At 42.9% G+C, this 25,248-nt stretch overlaps 1 protein-coding gene across 4 annotated transcripts in view; it reads left to right on the forward strand.

The window, feature by feature from the left end:
- PLCE1 (phospholipase C epsilon 1) overlaps positions 1–25,248 on the forward strand; it is an 848,028-nt gene that overhangs the window by 569,835 nt on the left and 252,945 nt on the right. The window lies entirely within an intron of this gene.

The raw sequence follows: 25,248 nt of genomic DNA on the forward strand, positions 1-25,248 counted from the left end.
TAAGCAGGATCAGGCAATCTCCAAACCAGTCTTAAGTGATCAGTGGTGGGCTTCAAGTGACGTGCACTGACATCACTAAAGCATGAAGGAAGGATCCTGCTTTGCACAATTATTAACAACTCCAGTAGGCTGTTCTTCCCCGAGAGACACCTGGGTGGTAATACGGGGATCCCAGCTGAGTCAGTTTACCTGTTCCAACTCACCAAGTGCAGAAAACCTATTATTACAGGGAATACTACTCGATGTACGCGATCTAGGGAGCTAGGGGCGTGAAATGGCAGGTGACGGTTTATAAAAATAACGTAGTGGGAGGGTAACAACCTCAGTCGCATCCATGCTTCGAGATTCTTTGTTACATAATATCTCTCGAACACAGGCAGGGCTTCGGAAATATACAACAATTCAATCCCCCCTGATGTTTTTTTACAAAGTGGCCTAGCCAGCCAACCTGCCTCACCATAATCAACTCATTAGCCCCCCAGGCATTTAAGCTTTATGCACATATAACCAATGGGCAACCTTATTCCTTAATTGCTCCCAAGACTCGTGCTGGCCCGGTTTGACCATTGTAACAGCGGCCAGAATTAACACATAAGGGCAAGATGAAGGCGGAAGGCTCAAAGTAATTTGAGAAGCAGTAGCCAAGTACCCATCACCAGAGATAGAATTAGGAGGACCAGAATTACAATTATTTGAGGCAGTTCATTAGCAGTAGACACTACTTCAGCTCGCTCACTAGCCTTAGAATTAGGGGGATGCCCATTGCTCCCCACTGGGTGCAAATACATCCCTAGGGACAGTCTGAGGTAGAGCGACCTGTTCTAGGTCTTAGTGCTGCCGGGAAATGGAGTTCAGACCCCCGGGCAGCATCAACAATCAAGATAGAGTCCTGCGCAGCAGGCCCGGAGCATTATTTAAATATGGCTCCTGGCGCGATATGCAGGTGGGTGGGGCTCTATCCTCCAAGTCTCAGTGCTGCCGGGTAGCCCCAACAGTAAAAATAGAGTCCCGCAAAGCAGGGCTGGAGCGTTGTTTAAATGTGCCTCCTGGTGTGATATGCGGATGGGGCGATCTCCTCCAAGTCTCACTTCAGTTCATAATTGAGTATGCCAGCGCCTTTTACCTTGCCTTAGTGGTAAAACATCTCTCACATCTGCAGTTGATTCAGAGCACACCTGTTGGAGTAGCCTGTGGACTTTACAAAATTACCAAAGCTAGATAAAGGTTACACTGTCTTCCTGTTACTTCACATATACAATGTATGGCCCTCTGCCTAGTTCATAAATCCTTGTTTGAATTAGAGGCCCCAGTCATTCGAGCTTGCATTAGAAGCTCTAAACTTCCAGACTTCTTGCAGGCATCCTCCAATTTTTTGCAGCAGTTCCACATTACAAAACTGGTGGCTATGGTAGGTAGATCCTATACAGTTCTAGCGGCCAAGGCTTAGAGTGACCTACCTTTTTATGGACAGATTTTGAGAACTGCAGTATGTTCTGATTAAAATGTATAACCTTTACATTCTAAACAGGTCAAACTTTTTTTCATGAAAATTGTTACTCCTTTTTCATTGATTTAGACTTGGTTTACTTCTTTCCTCTACTGCTTCCCACTCTCATAGCGCCACAATGCGTAACGGTGAATATTGCACTTTATAAATACTCATATTCATTAATTATTCATTCATCTCCTAAAAACAGAAGTGGTATATTTTTACATTGTCCTCATCATGTCATTCACAAATAATAGTGTTAACTGAAAATGTTTCCACTTAAATCAATAAAAGTAAAGTTATAACTCAATATTATATAAAACATTTCAGTGATCAATGAACAAATTGGGAAGTGGATAACTGTTCAGTGCCACTTCATCTGGAAACCCTTTGGTAAACAAACCATTCTTTATTACCTGGGAAAAAGCCCCCTCCTACATAGGTACAACACCTGATATAAAACTAGCTTCAGACCTCATACTATCCAGTACTTGAAATAGAAAGGTCCAGCACACGTTATAAAATGTTTTTCCTCTCTAACTCTAAGGCTTATAAACCTAGGAGGAGTGTTTTCTTAACCCCTTCTATGCGTCGGGCAGCTGGGAGCCATCCGACTCCACAGTGCTCATGTACGTCGCACAGCTCCCAGCCGTCCACTCACATAGTACAGGAAATCCCTCTAGTGCGTAGAGGGGTTTCCTTTTTGCCGAAACACCCTTGGGAGCTGGGCAATAGCTTACCCCGCTCCAAAGGCTGTTTTTGGTTTTCAGTTAAATGATGATCTGCACACACAGAGCAAGTCATTTCAGTGAAAACGAAAGTGAAATGAGCTGCTCATTTCACTTTCACTTCCTTGGTGCCAAGGGGCTATCTCAGGACCCAGAGCACTAAGGCAGATGGGAGAGGTATCATTGGAAAGGGGAGAATCTCTCTAGTGCAATCTCTGCTTGGGAATTGCTGCAGGAGGGGGATCCCCAGGCAGGGATCGACCCACCAGGGAGGGGAAGCAAGGACTTAAGCTCCACCCCCCATTTTTTGGGTCAATTCAGTCTTTCAGCGCCTCCAGGGGGTCAGATGGGGGCAATAGCCCCCACCCATATCCCGCCCCCTGGAGAGTAGAAAGCCCACTAGGCACCAGGGATCCTTTTATGTTAATATGTAGGGGTGAGGGATGCCCAAAATGGGCATCCCAATGCCCCCACTCCCTCAGAAATTAAATAGGAACAGTCTTTTTATGTGGGTTATTACCCCCCATCTGCCCTCTCCTGAGGGGCCAGAAAGCTCACTAGGCACCAGGTTTTTTTTGGGGGGGATTACGTAGGAGTGGGGGGCTGCCCAAAATGGGCATGTCAATGTCCCCATCCCTTCCCCCCCCCCCCCCCCCCCCCCCCCCCCCCACAAAAAAAAGCCACAGTCTTTCTGCCGGGGGATGGGGAGTATAACCTTGATCAGCCCCGTAGGAAGGGCAGAAAGCCCACTAGACACCTGGCTCAAAAATGTACAGGTTTGCTAGGATTCCCTAGGTACTGGCTGAGCTAGAGCCTAAAATCCACAGCTAGGCACATTGCAAAAAAAAGGGTCAGTTTAGAGTTGAAAAATGTGCTGTTTCCAAGTTGTGTTTTGGGCCGTATCCTGTCGCTGGCACTAGGCCTACCCACACAAGTGGTGTACCATTTTTATTGGAAGACTTAGGGTAACACAGAATAGTAGAACAAATGTTATTACCAATTGTCTTTCTTTGCATTTGGGACTTCCAACTGTAAGTCAGTGTGTAATAAAGAAGTAATTTTGAGAAATGCCTTCTAATTCACATGCTAGAATGTGTACCCCAAAATTCATAGATGTGCAAATAACCATTTCTTCTAAACTCCATATCTTGTGGCTATTTCAGAAACACATAGGTTCCCTTGATACCTATTTTTCACTCTTAATATTTTATCAAATGAATAACCATATACCTGTTACACAATGAAAATCCATTGGAAGGTGTTGCTTAGTTATTGGCTCTGGGTACCTCGGGTTCTTGATAAATCTACAAGTCCTATATATTCCTGCAACCAGAAATGTCCAGCGGACGTAAAATAACAGTATATTGCTTTAAAAAATCTGCCATAATTCAAAGAAGTTACAGATGAAAAGGTAGACTCAAATGGCTGGGTTTTTTTCAACTCAATTTCAGTATTTGTTCTTTTTAACTGTTACTTTCTTTGCAAAAACCTTGAAGGATCTACACAAATGACCCCTTGCTGAATTCAGAACGTTGTCTACTTTTCAGAAGTGTACAGCTTTCCGGGATCTACCATTGGTCTCACACCCATTTCTACTACTAACTGGAAGGAGGTTGAAAACACACAAAAAAAGGAAAAATGGGCTATGTCACAGCAAAATGCCAAAACTGTTGAAAAATTTGTTTTTCTGATTCAAGCCTGCCTGCTCCTGAAAGCTGGGAAGATAGTTTAGCACAACAAACTCTTCATTGATGCCATTTGCGGGGGGAAAACAGTTGCTTTCTTCTGCAGCACTTTTTTCCCATTTTTCCAAAAAAAAACAAAATGTAGCTGTATTTTGACTAATTTATCAGTGCTTCCGAGGGGAATCCACAAGCCCTGGGTACATTTAGAATCCCAAGGATGTTGGGAAAAAAACAGGATGCAAATTTGACATGACTAGCTTATGTGGACAAAAAGTTATCAGAGCCCAAGTGCAAACTACTCAAAATAGCCAATAAAAGGCTTAGAACCGGGGTGGGGAAGACTTAGCAATGAAGTGGTTAACATGATACCTTAATGAGATCAGCTGAACACTTTAATTCTTGGAGTCCTACCTTCCTTCATGAATCCTAATTGTTTTATCTCACCAACTCCCCAAATTACTCTAGTGAAGCCCTAACTTTCAACATAATCTTACCACCACCATTAAACAGGGAAACAGGATGTAAACAGTTGGTTATTTAATTTACAGTTTTTTTTCTTCCAGAAAATATCTTCCATACGTTTTGAAAACGTTTTTGGTAGGCTTAAAAGAAGCAAATGTATGAAAATAAATTTATTTTTGGCTGAATCTTTATGTGGATTTTTACTAGCCAAATTTATGTCAACTGTGTATAAATTCTAGTCTATCACACACCACTTTTCTATAATGTGACTTATTTAAACCTGCATTTTCCATAAAATGCTCATTCAGAGATCAATTAGATACCTGAAATGCATATTTGATAAATATATTAAAGCATGGGTTCAACATTGTTCTGGCTTATTTACAGAAGAGCTTCGTATGACAATTTATAAGAATCCACCAAATGTATGTGCAGTGAAGGAGTTAAATCCTCGTGTTCATTTTGTCTATACTACCACCCTTGTACTAATCAAAAGATAAACTTTTAATAAATAGCACATAATTGTCCACAGCCTTCCTATAGTTTTCTTGTACTGCTTACAGTATAATTTCATTCAATTCATCCTGCATTTGTTTTCAATATTAAGTTCCCTGCTTTGGGGGCGTAGTCCGATGTCTGTTTCTGAATTGTCAGAGGTCTGTCAACCAAGTGCTAATGAGGATAGAATTTCTTGTCTTTCTATCAGGATATTACTGCACCAGGTACCCACATGATTTATTCTCGTATTAGGAAGACAGTTAAGTCCCATAGTGGAAATGATTATTGAGCCTCTCCCTCCCCTACCCCTTTCACCCTCTGCAGCAAAGGTCCAGTTCTGGGCCAACAGGAACACGTTTTCATTTGTGCCACTCTAGCTGTGAACATTGTCAATGGACTGCAGTGTTATCCAAACATATGTCATTACAACTCTCTGTGAAGTATATTAAAGGTAGAACATGCCAAAATATTTCATTCTCCATGTGTTTATGCCAAGGAAAACAGGGTGCTTTTCTTGACAAATACAGTGCCATTCCGCCACCAAGATCAGTAAACCTGGTGGCTTCTCCCTGGTGTTGCATATTTCCTTGCATCCTCTGGAATCATAACTGTTTAGTTTACTGTACCCCAGAGTCAAAGCCAACAGTGTTCTTGACAAATACATATTTATACATATCTTTCTTTTTGGAACTTTTTTGGTTATAGCTTGCTCTTTTGTATATGATAACTTATTTTTTATATAGTGCTTCATTCCACACTTCTGCCTTTTCTAGGTGCTTTATGTAGCAAATGTTATTGTAACTCATAACAGTTTTCAGTAAAAACTGAGCTTATGAGGGAGAAGGGCTGAGTCGAACTTGCTGGGATTAGAATTTGTGACCTGTTAATCGCTGCATTTTTCAGCTGCAAGTGTCTTAAAACTGAGTTATCAAGAAAATCTGTTATTGGTGACCAACAATATTCTCTCTTGATAACAAGAGTAGTACAAGAAACATAAAATCTAACTAGTCTATGATTGTACCAAATTACCAAATTTAAACTTTAAAAGATATTGGACTAAAATGTTTCTAATTTTTTGTAATTCGCTAAGAAGCAATCATTAACAAAAGATTAAAAATAATTATAATGGAGCAAACGTCTTTCCCATCATCTGTGAGATTTCATAAGAATATATTAGTAAATTGGCATGGCACATTGGAATTTAACCAGTGTTAATCTGATTACAAACTTTACACTGGAAATCATTAAAAAGAAATATCAAGAAAAAAGCATATGTTCCAAATCAGAAAGTTTGTTATTGCATGACCAAGAGGTGAAAATCTATTGTGAATAAAACGATGTTTGTATTGTATTTGCAGCACTTGAGGATTTTTGTAGTTTGAGCCAAATGTTATTCTAGGCGTAATTGTCAAATTCATATTTAGATCATCCTCCCATTTAAGTACATTCTCAGATTTATTTCTATTCATAACAGAATGATTAAGAAGTTTATAAATAATGGATGTTTTTGGTTTTTACTGTAGAACGTGTATTATTTCTCAACAAGACTTCGAGCTGCAGATCCCTCACATTGTGAATATTCCCCAGATATCAAATTGGATCTGGAAATGTCTCAGTAGTACTTCAGCACACCATCAGGTGGCTCTGTGCAACTCTGCACTAACACCATTCCCCTCTGGAAATGATGTCCTGGGTCATCCCTGCATGCTTACTTCAGTTCCTTTTTTTTCATGCCACCAGACGCGGATCCGGAGCTCACATTTTGTTTCTCAGAGACATTTAAAAACAGAATTCCAGTATGCAAAGGATGTCACTCCCAAAAAATGACCGGTTTCAAGCCCTGTATGACTTTGCAAACCAATGTCTGTGACATATCCCCACCAGGTAGGCCTCTGCTGTATGGGGTTGGGCCATTACTCCAAAGCCTGCAGCGACTGCTCGTCAATGAACCCAACGGCCATCAGGGACCACGAGGCAGAGCTTTATGCCGCCAGGCACAAAAGAATGCCTAAGTGGAACCACTCCAAGTTGCGGTCTGTGCCCAAAGTTCAATCCAGTCCCATTATCACTCCTGGAAGCATCAAAGCTGGCCAAGATATTGATCCTTGTAGCTGTTGAAATCATTAGGTAAGTATAAGAAGAAGCACAAGAAATCAAAGTAGGATTCTGCTCCCTTGCGCCACTTACCTGAACAGCTGCGGGCTGTGTCACACTGCTGGATCTCACTCAGAAAGTTGGCTGATTTGAGAGCCTATCTCACAATTGGTTCCGGCACAACCCAAGTTTTGTGGGCTGTCAGCCACACCACAATAGATTGAAGAGTCCCGCGCAGCCATGCTCTGGCTCTTCCGATACTTTCCAATTCCATCTTCCACGCCATCGGGTCCCAAGGAGTCAAGACTGCTTCCATATGGGTTTGCCCCCAATGCCATTTGGACTCTTCTGAGCCCATCTTGCCTCTGAATCCAATTCTGATCCTGCCTATGGCACCATGACCTACGCTGCCCCGGGTTCTTCGACTCCAGTGCTGACTCAGTCAGTGGTGGAGGAGGAAGTCCTGATTGTTCTCTCTAACGCTAAGTTGCTGCCGGTCCACCCTTGACCAAAGTAGTGACCGATTACACTGAAGCACCTCTTCTCCTACTTGATTTGCTATTTTGCTACCCCACAAGGGACACCGCGCACTTGACATTCCCTTTTTGGGTCAGTCTAGGACAGTGACTGTGACCCTGGTGGTGAGTTTACTCAACTCTACCAGAATGATAATTGGTATGAGGACTTACAGGAGGCTAGTGGTCTCAATGCCTTCCCTGAAAGGGCCTCCTCTCACCCCCTGGACTTGCCACAGAGGAATCTGCTTTCTGTGCCATGTTGTTGCGTAGGCCAGCTGAAGTCTTTGACCACTAACTCTTCACCATGGAGGTTAAGACCAGTGTCTTGATGAAAGCCCTCTAAAAGGGGCAAACATCTTCTGAGCCCCTTCTACCACTTAACACTCTACAGAGGGATAATTTATTGGGGTCGCGGGCCAACCTGTGCTCCAAATTGCCAGACACCTTCGCCTTCCTCCAGGTGACTCTGCTTTTTTTCCACAGCACTCTTCACCCGATGCCCTGGTGGTGCAAGGTTCTTTGAGTCGCTTAAATCCTGACACTTTTCCTACCATTCTCCCAACATGGAATCTAAATTGATAAAAAAGTTTGGGAAACGTGTTTTCGTCCACTAGGCTGACCCTGTGATCAGTTAAAGCCAGCTGCTTGTTCAGCCTTTACTCTCATACTGTTTGGAATTCAGTGGTACAAGTCTTCACTTGTGTGCATGAAGACCTTCGGCCTAGTCTCTCTAATGTGATTCAAGAGGGCCAGCATTTAGCCAAGTTCATGAGTCACTTGGCTTGAACACCACTGATTCCATTGGGCTGGCTATTGGCATCACTGTTGCCATTCACCAACATGCATGACTGTAAACAACAGGTCATGTCCAGTCCTCTCCATGGACATTCTCTTTGATGGGACTCGCCTGTTTAGGGACAAGGCTGATTCCGCCTTAGCTTCTTTTAAGGAAAGCAGAGCTAGTGCATGCTCTTTGAGCATTTCCGCCCCCCCCCGCTGTCCACACCAGTTCTGCTGCTCCTTCCGTGGATTTGGCCCAGTGCCCCCTATTGCCATCCTCCACAAGGAACCAGCAGATTTGTGGTTGAGGATGTGGTGTCCACCAACCCTGTCGCCAAGGTTGTTGAGCCTCTCAGTCTGCCGCCTTCCTGCAGCCCCATCTGCCAAACCTATCTAGATTGCCCATACAGAGGCACAACCACCCGGTGAGAGGCAGAATCCACCAAATGTTTTTAAGTCACCAACTGTGATGCAATTTTTTAAAGACTTTCAACATGTTTCCACTTCTCCATTTATGATGCCTGTGGGATCTTAATCTGGTCCTTATTTGATTTGCACTCCATTTGAAGAGTGTCACTGTTGTCCGTTATGGCTCCACCATCACCTTGACACAGCATGTTAATAAGCTTCAGGTCCTTTGTGTTAACCAACCATATACCTACCACCTTCTTTTCAGACAAACTAGTTCTGTGGACTCGAGCACCTTTTCGGCCAAAATGTATGACGCCATTGCACATCGGTCAAACCATCATCCTGTTGGGATTCTAAGCTCTGTCAGCCTTGGATCCCAAGATAGCAATGAGCTTCTACATAGATCGTATTAAAGAATATTGGGTGGCGATCAGCTCTTTGTGAGATTCAGTGGGGTGAAAAAAGACAAGGCTGTGTAAAAGAAAATGCCCTCCCACTCAATCATGCTCTGCATTAGGATCTGCTATGTTTTTGCTAAAAAGCTTGGTCCATGAGGACTGCATGCTCAATTTACCAAGGCCAAAGCTGCTACCACTGCGTTAGCATGTGGAGTACCTATCCTAGACATCTGCCACGCAGTGACGTGGGTGTCTCCCCATATGTTCAGGAAGCACTATTGTTGTTTTGGTATATGTTCATCAGGTGAAGAATGTGCAGCTAAATGTCTTTATCAAACGAATGGGTTACTTACTTTCAGTAACGCTTTTTGTGGTAGAGACTCCATCTAACTGCAGATTCCTCTCACACCCTCTGTTACTTTCTTTTCTGTGATTCGACTATATCCATTAATAAGATCCCAAGTCTAGGAACCTGCACACTCTATGTCTGAGGGCACAAACTGCCTCGAAAGCAACTTATATCAGTGCAAGGGGTGGGGCCTATATGTGTCCCACAATTCATTTCCAGGGGTATCGGTTTGGAGAGACATGGTGCCACCTGGCGGTGCACAAAGGTACTACTGAAACGTTTCTGGATTCAGTCTGTTGCCACAGGAATATTCAGAAGGTGAGGAATCTGCAGCTAGATAGCCTCTACCAGAAAGAGTGTTCCCGAAGGTCAGTAACTTGTTCATTTTGATTATTAAGAGGAGCTGTTCGATTACATGAAGGACAGTTATTAAAAACGAGAGATATAACTTGAATGAGAGTAAAAAAAAATTGCAAAAGAGAATGAATATTTAAGCTTAGATTTTTCTTCAAATAATGAGATTGTATGGTCATCCTGAAATAATTGTGGAATCCATATTAGGCCCTTATCTTTCTATGACTTCTAAAAATAGACTTGTTCCTTATTTTTATAAGTTTAATACATTTCTTATGCCATATGGGTGATTGCAAGCATTTTTGTTTCCCAGTGAAGTATGAAAAAGTAACAATTTTAATACTCTAATAAACATTTTTAAGTACGGAGGAAGACATAGTATGCAGACTTTATGTGAAAGAAAGAAATTTATCAAGAGATAAAGGTTTGAATAAAATGTTTTTCTGATTCAAATCATTGGCGATGAAAGTTGTGTACATGAGATATCTAATTAGTGTGCTGTGGTAATAAAAAAGCTTTATGGTAATTATGAAAATCTGGAAATTCAGCAACACTTTTTTGTTTGTTTATTATGTATTGACATGGGTATGAGTTTTTCCCCAGTCCTAGTAAAAGTAGAGAGTAAATTATTTATTCTCCTGAAAAAAGAAGGTAGAGGGGCTCATTATGAGTCTGATGGTCTGAGGACCGCCAGGTTAGCGGTGAGGTCATACTGCCAACATTCTGGCTGAGAAGACTGCCAAATTATGACCATGGCAGTATTCCCCACAGAATACAGCCAAAGCACCGCCAGCGCGGTCAAGCCGCCACCAACTACGGTAGCCACCTGCAGCTCGGCGGACACCATATTTCCTCCAGGCCGATTACGAGGTTTCACACCGCCAATGTTTCCGCCGTGATCGCACTACCACGGAAACCAGAGGAGACACTCACCTTCGGGAAGCCATACTCTACCAGAGGCGCCACGGCACCAGAACTACACATTTTCCTGCTGCTCCTGCTCGCCCAACGGCTACGGAATCAGCGACGATGACAGCTACCATGAGTACACACACTTACCTGTCACTGTTGTAAAATGTCAAAGTACCTATTCACACACCACAAACCAGTCTGGAACAGGGGCAAGGGTGACACATACACACACACGTAAGCACACACTGACATGCACACTGACAGATAGCCACACATGCACAAACACAGTTCACACACTATGGCCATCAATAACACACACCTACCCCTAGAAACACAGCGCCGCCACAGTCACACACAGAAACGCACAACGCCACCAAACGACACCACAGTCGCAGCACCATCAAAGCGTTGGAAATCACCCACAACAAACACTACTCATTGACAAATCACACACACAACACAACATACCACCAACAGGGAACAAACACACTCTATTATATAACCATAAAATGCAGCATTCGACATACCCCAACAACATCACAACGTATCTGACATACCATTCACCACACTCGCACATGCACAGAGTCCAAGCACACAAAGGCACACAACAGTGCAACAAACACATGCCAACTCAAACACCACTCAATACCATCAGAACAGCGTGTCTCCAACATACACATGTCCATCACACAACATCACCCATCACTGGGGGACAAATGCATTGCACACAACCTCACATGATGCCCAGTCAAAACAGGTAGCACAACCACCATTTACACACAAATACACACACACAAACCGTGTCAGCGAGGAACAGATATGTCCTAACAAAAGAAATGCAGGACAAAGATGTAACTTCGAAACCAACAACTGGTTGGCCTAATTATGTTAATAAGGAATATATTATTAAATTATTGCCAAGGCCAGAAGCCAGTTCAAAATTACAGTGTGCCACCTGCACGTGTGTGTGCCCCCATCTTGACTCCTGACTGCCATGTAACCTCCAAAGGTAGGGGCATTAAGGGGGCTAGCAGGCACTTCAGGGGCAGGGGGTGGGTTTGGGCTCTGCTTTGGGAGGGGGACCTTTGGGTTTGGGAGGGGGATTTAGGCCTAGGCTTAGGGGAGGGTTGGGTACTCTTGGGAGAGGTAGAGGGGCATGGGTACTTGCGGGGGCAGGGGAGGTCTTGGAGGTGGAAGGGACAGGCTGAGGGATGGAAACAGAGCATTTAGGGGTCTCACTGGGAGAAGAGGAGTAGGGAAAAGGTCAAAGCATGAAAGGAACACTTATTTAGACACACGGGCGGTCATCAGAAGGGTGTTTGGGAGCGGAGTGTAAGGCAGTGGTTGTCTGACATGTCGGTGCGGGTGTCTTGGGTGCATATGTGTGGGAGGTATGCTTGTGGGTGTCTGTTGGGTGGGTGAGTGAGGGCGTTTATGTGTACAGGACTGAGGGGGGAGGTGCTGCCTGCTGCTGTGGTGGGTGGGTGACAGTTGGGGTGGTGACTGCAAGTATGGTGGATGTGCTGCATGTAGACTTGTCAGTAGTTATGGTGTCTGCAGATGTGACTGAGGTGGGGTCGTAGTTTGGACTCTTGCTCTGAGCAAGACTACTGGTTTAAGGATGACAGTACTTTTGTTTGTAGGCGACTGCGTCTTTCCTACAACAAGTCGCAACTGTTATCCCAACCTTACCGTCTCACTAGCAGCACCTCACCAGAAACACAATAGTAAAAGGTGATTTATGGCAGCCGTTTACGCATGGACTAAAAAAATGAGATATCTCAGGGAGTGTCGTGGTTAAAGGGAGATTATCCTTTTCTCACAGATATATTATGTCTCATACAAACACAGGCAATGACCCAGATGCAGTAAAGTTATAATAGTTTTTATTTAACATAACTGCAATTTGCGATAAGTTGCATGGACTGCAATGATTAGGATAATGAATAAAGCAAGTAACAGTATTGTGAAGACGAGAGTCATTGTTACGAAGACCCCCACCATTTTGTAAAACATAGAAAAGATATATGAGATGTAAGATGCCCTAGTACCCTAATGTAAAAAGGCCTAACCTCCTACCTAAAGGAGAGCTAGGTTTGTTAAACCTAATCTGCCGATGCCATGTCCATGGGAGGAGCCCCCAACCCTCGTTACCTTGGAATGAGGTCTCTATCTCAGACTCCGCAGGGACACGAAGACTGGGTCGGCGTCAAGACGACTGCAGCATCGGTATCAGCGATGGTGGCGATCCCCTCTGGTCGGAATCCCTCTGATTATCTGTCTAAAGTGTAATGTATTTATACAGATCTACAAGGTCCCCTGACGTAGGTGTATTCCTAAACAATAGATAACAGGCATGCTTGGGACGGTAATTAATATCAACAATCCCTCGAAAGTATAGAGAGGGAAAAACCCTAAGTGTGAACACCTACTGTTTGTTTGTCTTTGGTGCTCGATCTTGACGCCTTGGCGCAGTGACACTGATAATGTAACTCATAACAAGTGGCCTAACTATAAACAAAGCAGCCATCTTAGAAGAATTAAATAATTAAATGGGCTAAGACAGAGCAAGCTAAGTAGGTTAAAAGTCACTAGGTGACGGGGGCACGAGTCTACAAGCCAGAGGCTAAGCTAACTCCCGTTATCCCATTAAAACGAACTAGGATTCACTACAGTGGATGTCTGAGGGTCTGCTGTTGTGCTGTCTGTGGGTAAGATAGGTGTAGTTCCTGGATCTGTGAATGATGCTTTGGTGTCTGCAGGTGTGCCTGGTGTACCGTCTGTGATGCTGGTGGTGGTTGGGGGGGCAGGGCAGGTTGTGACTGTTGCTGTGTCTGCAGGTGTATGTTGTTTGTGTGCATGCCAGTGGTGTGTCTTGTGGTGCTTGTGTTTGTCTGACCTACCCTTGGATGTTGAGGTGGATGCATGCTTGTCTGTCTGTGTGCTTTGGCTAGGATGGCGAAGAGGGGTTTGGGATTGGTAAGAGGAAGGTGGAGGGGGGATGGACGACAAAGAGTGACTGGCTGCCGTCAGTGTGGAAGCCAGAGCTTGAAAGGATCTCTGTAGGCCAGCCAGTGCACCCTGAATGCCCTCCAGGATCGCATTACTCTGTTGGACTTGAGTTGCAAGTCCCTGGATGGCATTCACGATGGTCGACTAACTCACAGAGATCGCCCTCAGGAGGTCAGTAGCTTCCTCACTGAAGGCAGCAGGGCTGGTAGGGGCAGGGGTGCCTGCGCCAAAGGAGACACCCACCCTCTTGGGTGAGCAGGCATGGTCAACTGGGTGGGGAGCTACAGGGAGGGCAGTGGTAGAAAGGGGGGTGGTGGGCAAAGATAGTCTGGGGTGGTCCCAGATGGGTTCGTCACCGCCAGGGAGTGTCCACTGGGGGAGGATTCCAAGGATGATGATGTTGATCCTGTCTCCCCTATGGCATCCCCCTCTCCCTCCGGACCACTGTGTCCCTCGCTGTTGGTGGTCTCAGCACTCCGTGTGCTTGGACAGCATGATCCCCACTCATCTGTGCCTCATCTCTTTCTCCTGCTGATGAACACAAATAGAGAGTGAAAGGGTCATCACATTCTTCACACACACAAACATTACAACATGCACAACCGTAGCTATACGTCTCCTGCTAAGGAAGGCCCAGTCAAATGCCCTTCATAGCCTGCATCATCTTCCAGCTTTCCCATTCGACAACAGTCTCACCAGCAACATAGGCCAACCATCTGACCACCGCTTGACATCACAGTTGTTTGTGAGCTACATTGGACCTAGCTGTCATTGTGTTCATTCTTTGCAGACCAAGGTGCATTTAACTGTAGACTGACATAGGTGAGTGACAATCCTACAGGTATGGGACCAATATGAGTGAAAGGTTTCAGGACTTAGTACTTCAGTAAACATCTGTGTATGTTCCATGGGATATGTGAATTTGAAGCTATGGTAGGGGTATGTACCAGGTGATAAAGAGGACCTATCAGTGTGGCTCCTGCCTCGTATTAAGTGTACCATGACCCTGACTTCTGTAGTCTGTGTTTTGGCAATGTGTGACACCATAGGGTGCATCCTGATGCTACTCTCAGTCATGCTCTATAAGGTGTTTGCAAGTCTACCTATAAATGTGTGTAGAACTAAATATCAACTTCTTGGAAATCTTTCCTGTTACATTTCTGTTGAAACGAGTCTCCTGCTGATGGAGTCCCCGTTTTCTGTCCATACCATACACTAAAGAGGCACATAATCAGACCAGAGTTGGCATGTATGACTATTATACATGGATGATAAAAGACACATTCACAGGACCTGGGTTTAAATTTGATTTATTGTGCAAATCAAAAGAATATCTGTGAGTATAAAAGGAATGAAATGAAAAATATGTGATGGGTGACGTCATGGTAGATGGCATCATCAGGGTAGCTGGTACACCAGTTGGATACACAAGTCCATGTGCCCGTGTACCATAGGAAAATGGAGTTAGGTCTCAGATGTATCTGTGGCACACAAGGGGAACAGTTCAGGAAAAGTTCACTTCCTGGCAGTGGGTTTGGTCTTGGCATCTGCTCCTGCTGGATGTCTGGCTGGACGTACCCCGACTTCAGCTACAGAGGGAGGGGTGTCTGAGGCATGCCCTTCCCATGGCAAGGCCTCCATTCCACTAGCAGCCATAGATGTGGAAAGGGCTGATGTTTCATTGCTAGTGAAAGGGGCCAGATGTGGGGTACAAAACCTATTCAGAATGGTATTCAGGTCCCTCAGGTCCCCTGCATTGGAAGCGAGGTGGGCATTTTGTGCCTGCCATTGAACCATAACTTCCTGGTTGTGGTCCCTCTGCAGCGTCTACATTTCTCCCAACATGGTGATGACTTGGCCCGTCCATGCCTTGGGAATTTTGGTAGGACTTGGGAGATGGTTTCCTGGTCAGTTGTGTCCCTTGGAGGCCCCATCCTCTGGCCCACAGCATCCCTCCCACACACACCCTATCTCCACGTGCCTGTGCCCCTGGCACAGTGTATCTGCTCCCAGTGGTTACAAGTCCAACATTGTCAGGAGTGGCAAGGTTAGACTCAGGTACCTGTACTGTGGGGTACACAATATATGTTACAGTCCTTAGGACACAGTTTGGGGGAAAATTGTTTCCATGTGATGTTGATGCAATAGGGCTGGGAGGAGCTGATGTGGGAAGAGTGATGCAGAGAGTCGTTGACTGACCCAGGTGTCCCAGATGGGCCAGGTTGTTTGTCAGTGACCAGACATCCAAGGCTCACTCCTCACTGGGGCCTTCATCTAGAGGGGAAGTGACAGTCTCTGGTATCCTCTCCATGGTGGCAACACCAATGTTACCTGTAGAGGGAGTGAATCACAGAGTTCAAGGTAAAATGGGTATGTTGTTGCTTCTGTATGAGTTTCAGACAGTGCCTTAAAATGATTCCCAGCAATGACACTGACAGCTGCTGCACCTCATACCTTAGTTGTACATACAACTCTGTGACGTGATTTCTATACTCCCTGTAAAGAGTTTTAAGACTAGGGTGGTAGTGATTGTACTGCTGATGGCATCTGATCTGGTCAGATTATGGACGTGACTGTTCACCTCTGTTACCTAGTGATCAGTCAGGCATGCTAGATGGCACAAATTAGAGCAATACAATGCACTATGGTGTCATTGTAGGAACACAGTATGTGAGTAAACAAGGGACATTGACTTGTATCTGGATGTACTGCATGTTCATCGACTCAACCATCTGACTTTCCAAACCAGGTGAGTACATTAATAGCTTGGGATCTTTAATCTGTGGCCATTATTAAAGGCCACACAGCTATAGCTGTGTTGTGCCTGGGATGCAGGTGTGAGTGAGCCATACCATTGCTGTCATAGCCATGTACTGTTCCACACTAGTACAGTCAAGATGGCGTAGATGGTAAATTAGTAATACATGCATGATGTGATATTTTATGCACATTCCATGTTTTCACAATGATGGTATGTTGCATTTTGGGAGTTGTAGTGATATGATTAGCCAGTGGTTCACTTGCCATTTCCAAGGACTGTGAGGCCAAAGGAGTTCAGTGGAGACGTGTGCAATGTAAATGTTGTGCTGATGTGGCGTGAGTGCTGAGTGAAATGTGTATGTGTGCCTATGGTGTTGGTAACGCTTCCCTTTATGATAAATGATTTCATATTAGGACTCGTTTTAGGCCAATGAATCATTTGACCCAGTTGAGAGACACATTAGGACGAGATAGTGAATCAGTATGTCAATCAATACGTCAATAATGTCACCAGTATTTATTACCACAATGCATTTCACCTTAGTCAAAGTCATTTAATCAATTCAAGACACCACCATGACCTTGCAGTCATGAATAACCACACCAGTTTAGTAGAATTTTATGAGGTTTATTCCCTATTGATTACAATTCTAAGAGGAGGTGTGTTAATCTCAAAACCAAGAAACAAAATAGCATAGTCACAATATGGCAACTCTGATACGATTTCATAAGGCAAGAATCACAAACATCAGAACATAACACGGCGTGAACATAGATCAACTTTAGCAGAGTGTCATTAACGCATCAGTTCAACAAAGCATGGATTCAGTCGTTTGTCTATTGCGTCGGTTTAGTGAACTCCTTTCGTAACCACTGATTAGCATTAGCATGTTTGGCTTCTTGCAAAACAATTTAGAACACCAATTTGGAAAACATCTAGCTATGGTGTCTGTCAAAAGTAAGCAGTTGGTACCTAGAAAGGAAAAGCAAACAGACAAATCACAAGTTCATTGTCATACTTACCCTCCAAGGTTTGGGTCAGCACTCAGATTCAGTCTTCGTCTTCAAGACATCAGTTGCTTCGCCATCAGTCAAAACTCAGCTCTTGTGCCAAAAGGGGCACTTCCCTCATAAGGAGGCAAAGTGTGAAATGGGCAATTTAAGGAAGAGGATGGTTTGAGTAAAAACCAAACAAGTCACCAAACAGAGTGACAGAGTTTCTGGATAAAGTCAATAGCATTTCCCTAACCAATCTCTCCTGGTCTCCTGCTCCCTAATTCTCTAATTCACTTCCTGGTGACAGGGGTTTTTGTTCCCTTTTCGTTGTACATTCCCCTAAAACTTGATTGGACGATTATTGCACCCCACTATCTTTAGCCAATTAAAAAACAGATTGTCATGTCATTAATCTTTCACCCCACACTAGTTCCCAGATAGTTTATTGGTCCATATGATTGACGTCTTCAGAGGTAGCACGTCCGGTATGATTTCATCCTTCTGTAATTTCTTTGCACATCTTCGGTCAGTAGCTCCATTGTCCGTACCGGTTTGAACGACCTGGTACATTATATTAATCTACACTGTTGCATTTTGACTAAAACATTTCTACAAGCAATATGAATTTCATGAGAACGGATCTACTATGGTTACATTCAGCTCCTAGTTTGAAGGAAAACAAGAGTTCATGTCCTTTTGCGAGTCAGCACACTGCACGTTAGAAAAACACATTTAATATGAGAGCCAGGCAGCTAGGCCTCGTCTCATGCTAACTAAGGCCTACAAGATTTATTTAGCAAAACTTTAATAACATAATCATTAATAATTAGTACAAAACTATTTAAATGCAATATTTCATAAAAATTAGTCATTTTCGTTAGTCCCCGTATACATTGGCGGCCACTCCCCGTGGTCACATCTCAAGTGCACGTTTTAGCAAATTATACTAATACAATTTCTATGTGGCATTATCACACATTAATTCATAAACATTTCATGTTCATATAAGCTACGCTCTCTCAGTGTAAAAGGCCAAAGTCTATATTTTTTTAGTTCTCGGTGTATGGGAATGGCGTTCTGGTTGCAAAGGACTATGGGTTGTGTAGAGGTGTGTTTTATAGTGCAGTGAGTAGGTGTTTTGGTTGTGTGGATGTATCAGGTGTGGGGTATTCAAACTGTCCAATGTGGTGGTGTGTTCTGACTAGTGGTTTTCACCATGGAAAAACCGCTTTTGTGATTTGTACATCGTAATTTGATGGGAGGATTTTTGTCGGGCTGGCAGTGCTGGTGGTGGAACCGCCTCTTTTCCATCCTCCAATGTCCTGGCGGTTTAGGAAAATTGACTGTTTTTTGGTGGTGTTCATGTTGTGACTCGTAATACGGCAGTCGTATGACTGCTAACTTGGCGGCCGCCACCCCAGCGGTCCTACCGTCAGACCACCAAACTCGTAATGAGGTCCAGAATATTTAAAGAAATTGTGGATACAATGTGAACTACAATAGGGAGTATCGAGAATTATCATCCTTTTAATTGAGTCATCATGACCCCACCAGGAAAGGAACAAAATATTCGAACTATTTTTAAGGGATGCAACTTTATTATTACAATCTTCTAAATGTATTTTTGCAGTAATACCATAAATCTACAGGTGAGGAGAGAGTAATGCATAGTTGGCAACAGAACAGGGCAATGCAATCAATAAAATCATCTGTAAAAGGAAATGGAAAAACAAGAGAGTGTAAGAAAATGGATATAACAGGGACTGGAAAAGGCAGAGCCTAGGGGGAAGAAGCCAAAAAAAGCCCAGAAAAACATTTTAGATCAATGTTCGTGAGTTCAAAGATCAGATCTGGAGGTTTTAATTTCTTTTAACTTTACTAGATTTTCATATGATGTTGTGTTGTTTTTGTATGTGACCTTAAAAATTCATAGATGAAAAAGCCCAAAGAAGGTATTGAGTGCTGGTCTTGTATTGCAGAATTATTTTCTTCTATCCGCAGTGGATTTTGCAAAGTATTTCGTATACAATAGCTGCTTCTGGGCAGAAATCATTCAGGGATGAATAAAGGAACCTGTTTAGCTCCTGAGCAACAAACCTTTACAAATTTTTGACTGTGTAGGGGAGAAGTGAAATGGAGTGATGATTTTGCAGCAGCTTAGGATCATCGTTCCGGCTTCTTCAGCAAGGGATGTATCACAGCAACTTTAAACAATGCACTGAGTAAGCAACTTATTCATAAGATCTAACTGTGGGTTGACCATTATGACAGACCAAGCTCGCGTAGTGGTGGTGGTGGGGGGAGGGGGGCGGCGCGATGGGGATAGCGATCCAACAAAGAGTGATAATTAATGATACCAAAGTCCACATTATTCCCACGTTGTTGAGGCAGAGAAGTGGCTGGAATGCTATGCTTAATTGATTCCACTTTCTCACGGAAAATAGTGTTGAGTTTGAGAGGGTTCTAGCTCTTTGGGATAAGTGAGTTGTTTAATATCTTAAAATGTCCCTTTTGTTTATTTGCCACTAAAGTAATGTAGTTAGAATAAAGAGAGTTTGTTGGTGAGAAGGAAGATTTTATACTTCCTCAAACCCGCACCAAAATGTTCTTTTTCTAAAGTATCATAGGTCTTACGCCACTGCCTTGCACGTTGGCATAGCCTGAGCTTTGCCTCTTCCAATTTATCATTGAACCAGGGACCATGTTTAGGAGGGGGCTGCACAATTCGAGTATGTTTCTGGACATGTACATCACAGATGTGCTGCAGCCAGCTAAGCAAACTCAGAAATCTGTTCAAGAAATGGGTTTGGGATTGGGCAGGTTTCGATGAGGGTATTAGCCATTTCCTGGAGAATCACTCTACTCCAGTTGCAGAAGGTGCTCGGCACGAAGTACAGTGCCAGCCCTCAAAAGTGTTTAAAATTTAATGAGGTGGTGATCTGACTATATACAAGTGAGGACTGAAACTATTGTGATAGGTGTGTTGTGTGACCATACCAAATCCAAAATATGCCCCTTAGTATGAGTCAAGGAACTCTCTCCTTGGAATTTGCGAGAGGGTTGTCGTACCAAAAGTTAAAATCCCCAACGATCAATAGATAGTTATATAAGGTACCAAGGGTACATATTCATTTCAGTAAAGTTGCACATGCAGTGCTGTGGCTTATATTTGACCATGCACACTAGACAGCAAGATGGAAATTTAACAGTTTACCGTCATAATGTCAACTTGAGGAGTAGTGGTACAGATCACAACAAATGAATTGAGAGCAGAGGGCAATGATGGCAACCCCACTTGTGAGAGCCTCTGTCAGTGTTAAAACTAATATCAAGAGGATAACGCCTCCAAAATATCAGGCATAGATGACTTCTCCAGCCAGCTTTCTATAAGGCAGATTATATATAGTGAGTTCCCCTCCCGCAAGTTGTAGACTTCAGTGCTATGCTTACTCAGGGGCCTACTATCTAGGAGAGCCATATGTAGGGAATGCTAGTAATTGGTAGCAGACTAAACAAAGAGAGCTAGACATACAAGGGCTAGATGGGGTGGGGACTGGAGATCACTTCGCGGGGGGAGGGTTTCTAAGTAGATCTGCTCTCCTCAAATTCTCAGCAGTCTTTCGATTTGGGGGGAAGGAGCGGGGGCAACTGACCTATTTTAAATTGTGAAGCTCCAAGTCTGAATAGTAAAGAAAATCAGTAGGATCCTGGCCCCTGATCCTGGTTGGGTACAGATGTGCACAGGCGAGCTTGCTTTTGTTGTGCCTGCTGTGCTCTGCTCTGCACATTTATAAGGCTTCTAGTTAGGGGCCACAAAGAACTAGACTGCTAACTTTCAATATGTCAGCCAAAAACGATCTATACAGAGCGGTGTAAAGCAGAGAAAACAAACTTTTAAAACATACATTTAAAAAATAGCCAAATGCAAAAATAGGCGCTAAACAAACCTTTTCTTCCACAGTTATCTGCGTTCATGCACTGGCCTGTGCAATATCTGAGAACTCATATACAGTTTTTGTCCATTTTAGCTTTCTAGAGCACTTTCCATGATTCCTATGACAAAACTATCCCATCATTTTTTACATTTTCTGAAGGAAATATTTTAAGTTTTACAGCTTTGATTCCATCAAGATGGTTTCAGATTTGCCACAGTTTTTCATAAATACAGAATGTTAGTGCTCTGGTTGTTCATTAGAACACTGTAGGAGGATGTAGTAAAACACTGGAGAATCAACTGACAGGCTGCTACTGCTGTTTAAAGTACATGCTTTACTTAGAATATCATACTTTATTCACACATAGCTGAGAAAAGTAGTGTGAACGTATGAAAACTGTGCTCTCATGTTAGCTTATGGAACATCTTCCATGAGAAAATCATGAGAGAAAACAGTTTTCTCTCTATCAAGGTAATCTCATCCGCAGAGGATCGGTATTTCTCACTGGGCAAAATCACCTTACAACACATTACAGTTCCTGAAATGAGTGTGGTACCACCAAGAAATGGTTTATATTTATTTATATTGTGACTAAAATCTGTAATCACCCTTCTCCTTTTTGTGCGATCATATACAGGCTTACACTACATGCATTTTAATGGGGACTATGTTCTCGAGTCCTGTAACAGCTGTCACAACATGTTGTGGCCAGCCCACCCTACATGCTTATTACCACCCTATATACCACTTTTTTATTTTTATAATTTCATGTCCATGAGTCCTGTAAAGGCTGCCACAACATATTCAAGTTGTGGCCGGCTAATCAGGTTTAACTAGTACTGTTTAAGGTGACCAGACATATATATGGACACCACAAGTCCAGATATGTCTATTTTTACCCCTCCGTGACTAGCCCATGGACCTCTTTAAACTCAAGTCTCCCCCACCACTCTGCTCATTTTGTTGGCTCCTATTTGGCAGATCATCCTGAAACATTCCAGGAAGGAACTAATGTGGGTGCACTTTTTGTAAAATAGTTTATTTAAGTTATTAGCAGATAAAAACTGTCTTCTTAGGGGAACTAAGACCTAATTAAAAATACACAGTAGATACTGCCACTGTTAAATATATGTGCGTGTGTGTGTGTGGGTGTGTAAACATTAATTGAGAAAATCAAAGGTTAACGCTTAGTTATAGTCAGGAAAACTTATTTTCCCTATACAAACCAAGTTTAAACTACATAAACTTTAAAGATTCTAGAGTTATAGTTAGAACTTTCATTTTTAGATTGAGGCCCAAGGTTAAGTTTGGTTCCACTGCAATATGGATACCTGCACATTGAAAGCTTAGTCTCCTTAATGGGATAGAAGTCTGTTAGGTAATAGTCACTATCACCTTTCAGGTGGATCAGCAAGGATTAATGCCAGTTTGCATGAAGGCTGGGTGCCTCCTTATATGTCAAGTAGTTTTAGAATGTGGGGTCCTGAGAAGTGAGGATTGGCAACAAAGAGCAGCACTTTATCTTCATACAGTGCCATCTGGTCCCCTAAACCATTCTCCCATAGCCATCCCCGTTCTTGAGCACTGCATCTGATCAGTCAGGTTAGGGGATTGATGGCAAGGATAAATAGTAGCAAGCCGAGTTGGCAATCCTGTCTAGTTCTCATACTGATTGGGAGTGGGTCGGATATGACTCTTTTTCTGTGAGACCTCAATTGGCTCCTTCTGGAGGCTAGAATTAAGTTTAAACTTGTCTTCTTGACCTTCAAGGCCTTGAAATTTCAACAGCCTTACCACCATCATAATTGAAGTGACATTTTTGTTGGGGCAATAATTGTAAGAAGTAAAGAAGCCTTTAGAAAACAAGAAAGCAGGAAATGTAATTCCCTAGAAAGTGCTACAAACGCTGCTAGGGTGCTGCCCTTACACTCTGAGCCAGTCTCCTGGATGAGAACAGACAAAAAGACCACATTGGAGTTTTCTAGAGCTTGTTGTGTCTTCTTGGATACCCCTACCTCAAATAATATCATCCTGTAAGTATGGCTGTTCTTCTCCCAAACTGTTATTTTTATATGTTAGTCTTCTTATGTAGGTTTGTTTTGATGTAAAGTGCACTGACACACTGTGGGTAAGGTAGCGTTATATAAGAAACTGTAAATTAATATTTATGGTTAGCAACACAGTCATAACTCTCCCCCATAATGTCACAGAAGACTTAAATACTGGCATCATTGATGACAACATCACAGCCAGCCTAGACAGTGTAACTCGATACCAACAATAAAGCCTCGACACATTATCTCTAGACACTCTTTTCCTTTTAACTAGCCTCGTCACTAAAGGGATGACCACAAAACTACAGAAAATTATGTAAGGCCAATCTTGATTACTTCTGGATTTATTACTAGAAAATCCAAACTCCAGTAGGCCAACAAGAGTTTAACGATTACTGTTGCTTCCAAATAAATATTTAAAATTCAATTGATCAGTAAAAAGTAAACAGACATAACAGAGTCACTAATCAGCTTATTTCCACTCTACCTAAAGTACATTACAAATGATATAACACATACTAATGAAATAGGTCCAACTTATTTCGTGAGTAGGCTCAATTTAATCATGTTTGGACACAAGCAACATACTACACTGATTTATATGAAATAAACAAATCACAAAATTCACAAGTTCCTTAAGAAGGCATCAAAACAGAAGGACATGTTCTCATATACCATATCATTTTATTCTTATTTGTATGGAAACCATCATGTTTTTACGATAAGTTAATGTCTTATGAGCAAAAGAAACCTTAACTTACCCTAAAACATAATTCAATGAATTTGTGAGATTTTTTTATGATAACCTCCAACTATATTTTATTATTCTGTTATGCATTTATATTATTTAAAGCATAGTGGAATAATAAAAGTATTTGTATCTTATCTCACTATTCCACTATGCTCAACCCTTTCTGTGGTGAACCTCAGCTCAAAGTTATTTTGCAGTGCACAGTGAGGAGTGGTCAACAGGAACTGGTCCGCATCCAGGAACTAAGCCCACACTTTCCATACAACGAAACCTTTACTGCTGACAGCCTTGGGCCAGTAGCTGTACCCTACACCCAACCCACCAAGAGCTTAGCCCACACACAGTAGGGGTTGGTAGCAGGTCCAGTCTCTGCATTCAACCTTGTGTGGCCAAACAACTCTCCTTTACTCCACGGCTGTGCAGAGCAGTAGTTGACCACATGGTGTGTGCCCTGACCCTGTGTGGCTATAAACCGCTGGTTCACCAAACGGATGGGCCTGTGGCATGGCCTGTGCCCACACAGCATGTGGTCAGCTCCCAAATGGCAAAACCTTGAGAAAACTATGAGCCGCTGGGGTTCACTGTAGACCTTTTCCTGAGACATGGTCTAGAACTTAACCTCCCTTGTGGCCAACCTGCCACTGCACACACAGTAAGCAAGGTAAGCTCAATTCTGGTATGCCAACCTTTGTTCAGACCCATCAAATGTGTTTAAAGGTATTAGCAAATCAGAGCATTTTTTTTTCTGTTGATGCCTTTGTCAGATCTGCACGAAACCTGAGATCCTTGCACTGGGCTTAACTTGCAAGCTGCCTGCCAAAATTAATGTACATTTATCAAACAGTGGTTTGTAAATCATTGAGACTGACAGCAGACCTGTACCAGTTATTTCACTTTTATTCTTATGCAGAACATTAGAATTGCAAGTAAGCAACTAAATGTACCTACTTATTTGTAAACTGTTTCTTAGCTGCCGGCCTCCTTTAAATGATTCTATTTTGCATACTACTTTATATTTTCAATATACACCTCCTTTTAATATCTCTTGTGGCATTTCTCTTT

This window comes from Pleurodeles waltl, chromosome 6, assembly GCF_031143425.1.
Source record: "Pleurodeles waltl isolate 20211129_DDA chromosome 6, aPleWal1.hap1.20221129, whole genome shotgun sequence".
NCBI classification, from domain to species: domain Eukaryota; kingdom Metazoa; phylum Chordata; class Amphibia; order Caudata; family Salamandridae; genus Pleurodeles; species Pleurodeles waltl.